The sequence below is a fragment of the Microcaecilia unicolor genome, chromosome 1, assembly GCF_901765095.1.
Source record: "Microcaecilia unicolor chromosome 1, aMicUni1.1, whole genome shotgun sequence".
NCBI classification, from domain to species: Eukaryota; Metazoa; Chordata; class Amphibia; order Gymnophiona; family Siphonopidae; genus Microcaecilia; species Microcaecilia unicolor.
The window spans coordinates 665,803,879-665,814,070 of NC_044031.1; positions in this window are offsets into that span (position 1 = coordinate 665,803,879).

The following is a 10,192-nucleotide window of genomic DNA, read 5'->3' on the forward strand; positions in this document are numbered from 1 at the left end:
TAATGTAGAGGCCATTTAGGGACAGCCCTTAAGCAGTACCAGAACCTTCTGTGCTCTGCCAGAATAAAGCAGTTCTGACCCTTTTCTAACCCTCAGCAGTTTCCAGAACAGAGGTTCTGTCTTCCTTCCTGACAGACAGGCAGTGCTGCCGACGGGGAGATTCCCTGGGCCCAGCCTCCAAGGGAGGCCCGGCATTGGCAAGGCTTCTGGAGGCAGGCAGAAGGTTCTGCTCCCTCATTCTATCTCTCTCCTGCTCCTATGTGTCGGGGGCCCCCTGACACACAGGAACAGGAGAGTGACAGACCAAGGGAGGAGCACACGCAGGAAAGTAAGGGGGCAGGGGTGCTGTTTGTAGCCCAATTTGGGGGGGGGGGGGGGGACGGCAGCAGCAGCAGCTTTGCCCAAGGCCCGGCTCTGTCTCTCGGCAACCTTGCAGGGAGGGAGGATAGATCTCTTGGAGTGAAAACTGGGTTCACATAAATATTCAGTCCAGGGGAAAGATCTTTGGGCCTGATGTTCAGCCGACGATAAGCTGAGCTTTTGTAGTCCGCCGCTGGTGTTAAATCCTGAAATTCAATGCCAGGCCATTTCCGGCAACCGGCATTGAATATCCAGATATTTTTAACAGCTAAAAAGTTAACTGATTAAGCTGATATTCAACGCTAACCGGTTAACGTTTTAACAGTTAAAGATAGGCCTGTTATTTATGCAACTTATTCTAACTGCTAAATAGAGTAGTGCTAAATATAGGTAGTTAAGCACTGAATATCCCCGCCTAACCATCTATTTGCGGTTAGGTGCCGATATGCCATTTAACCGGTCAGCGGCCATGTCTGGCCAGTTAAATAGCTTTGAAGAGTGAGAGGTTTGTCTTTGGATTCTGGTCCCTGGTCAAAGTACCTTAGCACAAAGGGACCAAGGTTTGGGAGAGCCTTTGGCCAGACCCCAGCATCTATGCAAAGGGACTAAACTTTTAACCTCTAAGCTGCAGTATCTTTTGATCTACTAGGGAGAGGTCTTATGACCAGGACAGTCTAGGATCCAAAACAGCCAGGAGTTGGAACCTGCCTCAGAGCCTGCACAACTGTTGAGTGGGAGTATCAGGTACGGCACCCTGCCTTCCACCATTGCTGGGAGAAGCAGAACAGGAGTTATGGAAGAACAGATACTACAAACTCCAGCTGGACTAAAAAGGTATACTTTTACCTTAAGAGAAGGAGAATTAGGAAGAAGAATATACAGAACTTGTGAGAGTCTCTTTTACAAAATATCTTTATAGATTTTACTGGAATATACTAGGCGATGTAAATAATTGGAAGACGTGATTCCCCTGTTGAAGTATCCAAGTTCTCAATAAACCCTTCATAGTTCAAAGCAAGCATAACTAGGCAGACTGCTTTATGGACTGTAAGAAACCTGCTGAGTGCCAGCCAGCCTCCTAGCATCACTAGTCCTAGCTCTGCCCTCAAAACAGTCCTTAAATTTATTTGTGTAGCCCATCTGATGCTCACACTTAACTGAAGCTTAATACTAATTTCTAATTTGTGATTACTTAGTGAGGTCTGTCTATGTGGTAAGGATTATGGATCCTGCTACAGCACAGTGTCTTCAGGGCCAGCTCTAGGATAAGGCAATGATGACAGCCACCTGGGATGACACACAGCGCATGACAAGGGGCACCACCAGGAACCTCCTGCATATTCAAGCTGGATTCACCACACAACAACCCTCTTCCAATTCAACCCATTTGCTTTGTCTTGAGTGCATGCAAAACTGAAGTGTGCCATGGCCTCCAATGAACCTAACCCTCTCTCTCAATCTGGGGGGGGGGGGGCACAACCAATGGGGGTATGCTTCTGTCTGAGGTGGTGCCCCTCCCCCCGCACAGGGCACCATTCATACTAGATCCAGCCCTGAGTGTCTGCATAAGGATATTTAGCTCTATGAGTTCTTTTGTTCTTCAGTCCACACCTCCTAATAGGGCTCTTTCTATTCTAATCTGACACTTCTAGACTGCTAACTTCCCATAAAGAGTCCAAAGCAGTTCACAATAAAGACAGGTGCATAATAAAATAAAAATGCACAACAAAAAGCTTAAAATAGCTGAAAAATAAACAATCTTTAAATTAACAAGTAAGTATTCATTAAACAGAACAGTTTTAAGATTTTTATGAAATAAAGCATGAGTTCTCAAGTCTTAAATCAATTTGAAGAGATTTCCATTAAAGAGCAGCCTGATATGATTAAGATCTTTTGTAGTTTCTTTTAAACACAGGATGATGAATCAGAAGGAAAAGAATATTGTTCTTTAGTTTTAAAGTCAACTGTGATGAAGAATGATAGAGTAAATCATATTTTTTTAAAAACTGAAGCTAAACCATTTAATGATTTGAAGACCAGACAAATGAATCGCGCTGCACTGAGATCCTAATAAAAAAATGAAGAAAAAACTGGTTGTATGTATGCAGTGCTTTTGAAAGGATATAAGGGAAGATGTTACATATTATTATGAGTATTGAAGGCGCTGGGCATGTTTGGATTTAATGTGATTTTAAGGTCAGTTTTCATAGGTAAAGCAAGGGTTAATTAGTTAACCAAAAGTATTGCAAAAATAGGCAGAAATAGCTCTGGTCCCAAGAAGGGAGTCAGTCTTGTTCAAGGAGCTGGCCTGCTCAAGGCCACAAAATGTGAGAAAATAATGGTAGATAGAATAAAGAATGTTTTCTGGACATACAATGTGATAAGATAGTGGCTTTCCTGGTTTTAATTAAAAAGCACAGATGTTCTTTGTCTAGAATTCAGAATTCCCTTTGCCAGAAATACGCAGAATCTTCTATCCATGCCCTGTATGCAAGCATTAAAACATACAACTGATGGTTCAGATTTTAAATTAATTTATTTGCAGGCAGAGTAACCCAAGTTATAGCTATATCATGCAAGGTTCCATTAGGAGTCACACCTCCCAGGAAAAAATATTTAGGTGTCATCATCGACCACACATTGAAATCTTCTGCTCAGTGTGCAGTGGCAGCCAAAAAAGCAAACAGAATGTTAGGAATTATTATGAAGGAAAAGAGAATAAAACAAAGAAATATCATAATACCTCTGTTTCACTGCATGGCATGACTGCAGCATCCCCCTAATTCTTTAAACTTAGGGCCCAATATTTAAAATGATTCAAATGCCCATAAGAGGTTTCTGGCCATTTAAATCAAATGTCTGGGGCTAACTGGACATATTCAGTGGCACTTAATCTAAGGCTGCCTACTGTATCCAGTCCTGGGTTTATTCCTTTGCATGCAAGGACATGTAGTTATGATTTTCCCATTGCATTCCCTATGAAAAGCAAGACTACAAGTCCCAGCATGCACTTGGGTACACCCAGGACTGGATCATCCAATCTCTCCTCCAGTCCCACCTTCCTCCGTATATCCAGAGTGTCACCCTGATCTCCTTTTCCCACTTTCCTCCTTGCCCAGTGTGTCCCTCTATCTTCATTCCCACCTTCCTCCATGTCCAGCATGTCCCCCGATCTCTCCTTCTACCCTCCTCATGACCAGTGTGTCCCTCCGATTTGTCCTTCCTACCTTCCTTGCCGCTGCTTGCTGAGCTGCAAAGTATTGAGCAGCAGCGATCCCCAGCCACTGCAGTGCTGCCTGCACCGGCTCCGCTCCACAGTTAAAATTGCGGCTGTGATCTCTCACGGTAATTTCACAAGAGTTTGCGGCCACCATTTTAAACTGTGGAGTGGAGCTGGCGCAGACAGCAGCGGCTGGGGATCGCTGCCGCTTGACCAGACACCAAAGTCTCCTCTTCGAGTCTCAGTGCATGAGAGGAGGGGGCTTTGGCATGTGAGCTGGAGTTGGGGGCCCAATGCAGGTGTCACAAGCAAAATGCGTGTGACTTGGCATGTCTGTAAAACTTAGTGTGTACTAAATGTATGGACGGACACCCATAGGAATATTATGGGTGTCTATACTTTTAGTGCCCACTAAAAACACTAGCACACCTTTGTAAAAGACCTCCTAAATCTGCTATGTCTAGGGTTACCATATGTCCGGGTTTCCCCGGACATGTCCTCTTTTTGAGGGCACCGTTGGGTGTCTGGATGGGTTTCCTACTTTTCATTATTTGTCTGGGTTTCCCAGTTCAGTCACAGGACCTGCACGGCAGCAGCACAGTTCCAGCCCCAGCTGCAGGCAGCTCTCGGTCCTCACCTACCCGCCCTCAGCTTCCCGACAGCAGCCCTCCAGTCCTTCCTCCTGCCCTGCGTTTAAAATTTTTATTTTACCTCAAGTTGCGACGGTGGCAGTGAAAGCAGCAGGCTTGCCTCCAGCCTTCCTTTCTCTCTCAATGTCATGCCCTTCTCTGATATAATTTCCTCTTTCCACGAGGGCAGGACACTGAGAGGGAAAGGAAGGATGGAGGCTAGCCTGTTGCTTTCACTGCCGCCGCCGCGACTTGAGGTAAAATAAAAGTTTTAAACACAGGGCGGCAGCAAGGAAAGGAGAGCTGTTGTGGGAGAAGAGGGCGCGCAGGTGGGGCTGGGGTTAGAACTGGAACCCGTGGGCTGAAAAGGGGGACAAGTGGGGGTTGGGGTGAGTCACTGGACATGGATGGGAGGGGAGAACAAAGGAGCATCGCTTGACATGGATGGGAGGGGAGAGCAAAGGAGCATCGCTTGGCATGGATGGGAGGGGAGAGCAAAGGAGCATCGCTTGGCATGGATAGGAGGGGAGAGCAAAGGAGCACCGCTTGGCATGGATTTGAGGGTAGGGCAGAGGAGAATCGCTGGACATGGATGGGAGGGTAGGGGAGAGAGGAGAAATCGCTGGTCATAGAGGGGAGAGGAGAGAGGAAAATTGCTGGATATGAATGGAGAAGAGGGCAGGGGAGAGAGGAGAGTTGCTGAACATAGATGGAGGGGAGGGCAGGAGAAATGCTGGACATGGATGGAGGAGAGGGAAGACAGGAAGGAGATGCACATGGATGGGTGGAGGGGAGAGGAGAAATGCTGGACATGGAGGGGAGGGAAGACAGGAGGAGATGCACCTGGATGGAGGGGAGAGAGGAGAAATGCTGGACATGGATGTAGGGGGGAGAGGGAAAATGCTGAATATAGATGGAGGAGAGAGAAGAAGATGCATATGGTTGGAGGGGTACTATTCTGCTTCAGGGGCACTATTGTACACACCAGCTGCTTTGAATTGGTCAGGATTCACAACTGCATGGGATAATTACAGACATACCAAGTCACATGCATTTTGTGTGTGACACCCGCATTGGGCTCCCGACTCCAGCTCAAAACACCAAAGCACCCTCCTCTCATGAATTGAGACTCGAGGAGGTGACTTTGGCATCTAATCACGTGGCAGTAATCCCCAGCTGCTGCTGCCCGCGCCGGCTCCGCTCCACAGTTTAAAATGGTGGCCTCAAACTCTTGCGAGAGATCACAGCCACCATTTTAAACTGTGGCGCAGAGCCGGTGCAGGCAGCACTGCAGAGCTGGGGGATCACTGCTGCTCATTACTTTGCAGCTCAGGGGTATGGAAGGGAAGGGAAGGGAAGAGAGATGCCAGACTGCCTGTCGGGTGGGGTGGGGTGAGGTGAGGTGGAGAGGGGAGAAGAGAGATGCCAGACCATGAGAAGGGAGAAGGAAGAAGGAGGGAAGGAAGGGAATGAGACCTGCTATGATACCATGAAAGAGAGGGAGAGCTAGAGGATGCAGGACCTGCAGGAAAGGGGAGGGAAATACAGGAAGGGGGTAGAAGACAGAAAGAGAAGGAAATTAAATATGTCTGGAATCTGTGAGGGAAGGAGGAAGAGAAATAGATAGTGGACACATGAGGAGTGGGGGAAGGAAAGAGAGGGACCTTTCCTGAATTCCTGGGGAGGAAGGCATAAGGAAGGGGGAAAAGATGTTGGACAGGTGGGTGGGGGGATAGGGACACACAGGGATAATGACTTATGAGGGAGGATGGGGACACAGAAGGGTGATACTGATAGGCCAAGACTACAGAAACAGAGAAGAGGAATACTTAACATGGTGGGAGGATAGAAACAGGGACATAAGAAATACTAGAGTGATAACAACACAGAGGGAAGATGGATAGTGGGCATGTAGACAGAAGAAATGCCAAATGGACCAAGAGGCCCTGGCAAGAGAGTTAAGAGAAGACAGAGGAAAGCAGAAACCAGAGACTAGGACCACCATGATGAGGAAAATTAAATGACCAGACAACAAAGGTAGAAAAAAAAGAATTTTATTTTCTATTTATTGATTGGAATATGTCAGTTTTTGGAATGTGCATGATCTGCCAGAACTAGTTTGAGACATGGCTGAGGCCCGCGAGAAAAATCTCACTCATTTGGCCTTCAATCTCCAGCACTGGGATGGGCCACCCTTGGCATCTCTGTAATTACACTGTCCTATGCCAGAGCCCCTAGATAGCCTGCCATCTTCTTTGGAGATGATGTCACTTCCTCTTTGAAGAGTGAAAATTCATGAATTTCAGAGGGAGGAGTGTTTAGGTTCATTTTTAGAAAAATAGATCACTGACTGCAGAGTTCAAATGCTGACCTGTGAGTAAATGATGGAAAACAGAAATCGAGCTATCCCTCTCCCCACTTTGCTCTCACCTGACTACCTAGGTTAAGGCACATTAGAGGAAGAGGGTGGAGGAGTCTTACACTGGTAATAGCAGTGTGGAGAAGGAATAAAAAACAAAAACTACATTGTACCTCATTATTGTGGTTGCATCCAGACTAAACTCCCTTGCCCACTGGATGTCACCATTGCCTTATGCAATAGACAAGCAGAAAGGAACTGAAGATTCAGTGATTTCTTTCATAATCAAGATGCTACACCATTCCCAGAATAGAGGCCCTAAGTGCATCTGGAGTGTGTTGTCACAGCAAGTAAAGTAGAGCACAAAATAATTTAATCTTTAGCTCTGTTTTTATTAATTTCTTTCTTTTTCCAGACTTCTGTGTATGTAATACACTTACAGTGGGGGAAATAAGTATTTGATCCCTTGCTGATTTTGTAAGTGTGCCCACTGACAAAGACATGAGCAGCCCATAATTGAAGGGTAGGTTATTGGTAACAGTGAGAGATAGCACATCACAAATTAAATCCGGAAAATCACATTGTGGAAAGTATATGAATTTATTTGCATTCTGCAGAGGGAAATAAGTATTTGATCCCTCTGGCAAACAAGACCTAATACTTGGTGGCAAAACCCTTGTTGGCAAGCACAGCGGTCAGACGTCTTCTGTAGTTGATGATGAGGTTTGCACACATGTCAGGAGGAATTTTGGTCCACTTCTCTTTGCAGATCATCTCTAAATCATTAAGAGTTCTGGGCTGTCGCTTGGCAACTCGCAGCTTCAGCTCCCTCCATAAGTTTTCAATGGGATTAAGGTCTGGTGACTGGCTAGGCCACTCCATGACCCTAATGTGCTTCTTCCTGAGCCACTCCTTTGTTGCCTTGGCTGTATGTTTTGGGTCATTGTCGTGCTGGAAGACCCAGCCACGACCCATTTTTAAGGCCCTGGCGGAGGGAAGGAGGTTGTCACTCAGAATTGTACGGTACATGGCCCCATCCATTCTCCCATTGATGCGGTGAAGTAGTCCTGTGCCCTTAGCAGAGAAACACCCCCAAAACATAACATTTCCACCTCCATGCTTGACAGTGGGGACGGTGTTCTTTGGGTCATAGGCAGCATTTCTCTTCCTCCAAACACGGCGAGTTGAGTTCATGCCAAAGAGCTCAATTTTTGTCTCATCTGACCACAGCACCTTCTCCCAATCACTCTCGGCATCATCCAGGTGTTCACTGGCAAACTTCAGACGGGCCGTCACATGTGCCTTCCGGAGCAGGGGGACCTTGCGGGCACTGCAGGATTGCAATCCGTTATGTCGTAATGTGTTACCAATGGTTTTCGTGGTGACAGTGGTCCCAGCTGCCTTGAGATCATTGACAAGTTCCCCCCTTGTAGTTGTAGGCTGATTTCTAACCTTCCTCATGATCAAGGATACCCCACGAGGTGAGATTTTGCGTGGAGCCCCAGATCTTTGTCGATTGACAGTCATTTTGTACTTCTTCCATTTTCTTACTATGGCACCAACAGTTGTCTCCTTCTCGCCCAGCGTCTTACTGATGGTTTTGTAGCCCATTCCAGCCTTGTGCAGGTGTATGATCTTGTCCCTGACATCCTTAGACAGCTCCTTGCTCTTGGCCATTTTGTAGAGGTTAGAGTCTGACTGATTCACTGAGTCTGTGGACAGGTGTCTTTCATACAGGTGACCATTGCCGACAGCTGTCTGTCATGCAGGTAACGAGTTGATTTGGAGCATCTACCTGGTCTGTAGGGGCCAGATCTCTTACTGGTTGGTGGGGGATCAAATACTTATTTCCCTCTGCAGAATGCAAATAAATTCATATACTTTCCACAATGTGATTTTCCGGATTTAATTTGTGATGTGCTATCTCTCACTGTTACCAATAACCTACCCTTCAATTATGGGCTGCTCATGTCTTTGTCAGTGGGCACACTTACAAAATCAGCAAGGGATCAAATACTTATTTCCCCCACTGTATGAGTCAATATTCAGTCACATCAGTATCAGGTTTTTGTAAATTCTGACTCTGGTGATTAAAAAAACATATATATTCACTGCCACTAGAATATGGCTTTCTTGTGGGGGGGGGGGGGGGGGGGGGGAGTGGTCAAGGTGTCTGTGTGGCGCAGGGGTGGGGGGGGGCAGGAGTGGGGCTGAATTTTATTTTGTGTCCTCTATATTTCTCATGGGAAATATGGTAACCCTAAGTTGGATTGCTGCTGATGTTGTAGCCAGTGCTGTAGAATGTGAAGGTACATGGGGAGAAGGGAGATTTGAGAAAAAAGAGGAGTTACCGGATTGTTGGGGGGGGGGGGGGGGGTAGGGGGGAGGGAGTGGAGAGAGAAAAATACTGGATCGTGGGTGTGGAGACACTGATGGCAATGTTGGTTCACGGCACTACAGTCCCTTGAGCTGGCCCTGTTGTGTAAATTAGGGCTTCTGAATTTGTGCTTTATTATCAGCCAAATTTAGGAACATAACTTTTCAGCTGATAAATCACCTTAATTTAGGAGCTTACAAATTATGCTTATAAATTTAGGCCTGCTACTTATTTGTCAAGGTTTATGTGCCTAATTTATAATCCTGGTGCTAAAAACCAGTGCTAAGCTCCTAAATATTTTTCCCTGTGCTAAATCTGCTCTTGTTACCACAAACCTTTTATACTTTTACCACTCCATTGTGCGACCGCATCTCAAATAAGCTATAGCTGAATTAGAAAAGGTACAGAGAAGGGCGACGAAAATGATAAAAGGGATGGGATGGCCTCCCTATGAGGAAAAGCTAAAGCAGCTAGGGCTCTTCAGCATGAAAAAGAGACATTTGAGGGGAAACATGATAGAGGTCTATAAAATAATGAGTGGAGTGGAGCGGGTAGACGTGAATCACTTGTCTACTCTTTCCAAAAATACCAGGACTAGTGGGCACGCAATGAAACTGCTAAGTAGTACATTGAAAACAAATTGGAGAAAATATTTCTTCACTTAATGAGTAATTAAACTCTGGAATTTTATGCGACAGAATGTGTAAAGCAGTTAGCTTAGCAGGGTTTAAAGGTTTGGATAATTTCCTAAAAGAAAAGTCCATAAGACACGATTAGGAAGGACTTGGGAAAATACACTGCTTATTCCTAGGATAAGCATTATAAAATCTATTTTATTGTTCTGGGATTTTGCCAGGTACTTGTGACCTGGATTGGCCACAGTTAGAAACAGGTTATTATTCTTATTATTTTATTTACATTTGTACCCCACACTTTCCCACTCATGGCAGGCTCAATGCAGCTTACATGGGGCAATGGAGGGTTAAGTGACTTGCCCAGAGTCACAAGGAGCTGCCTGTGCCAGGAATTGAACTCAGTTCCTCAGGACCAAAGTCCACCACCCTAACCACTAGGCCACTCCTCCACATTTGTATCCCATATTTTCCCACCTTTTTCAGGCTCAATGTGGCTTACATATAACCGTTAACGGCATTAGCAGATTACGGTCTGAACAAATACATGGTATGAATGAATACAAAGTGGTATTGTGGTGGAATGAGGTACATGTATGGTAGGTACAGTTGGGG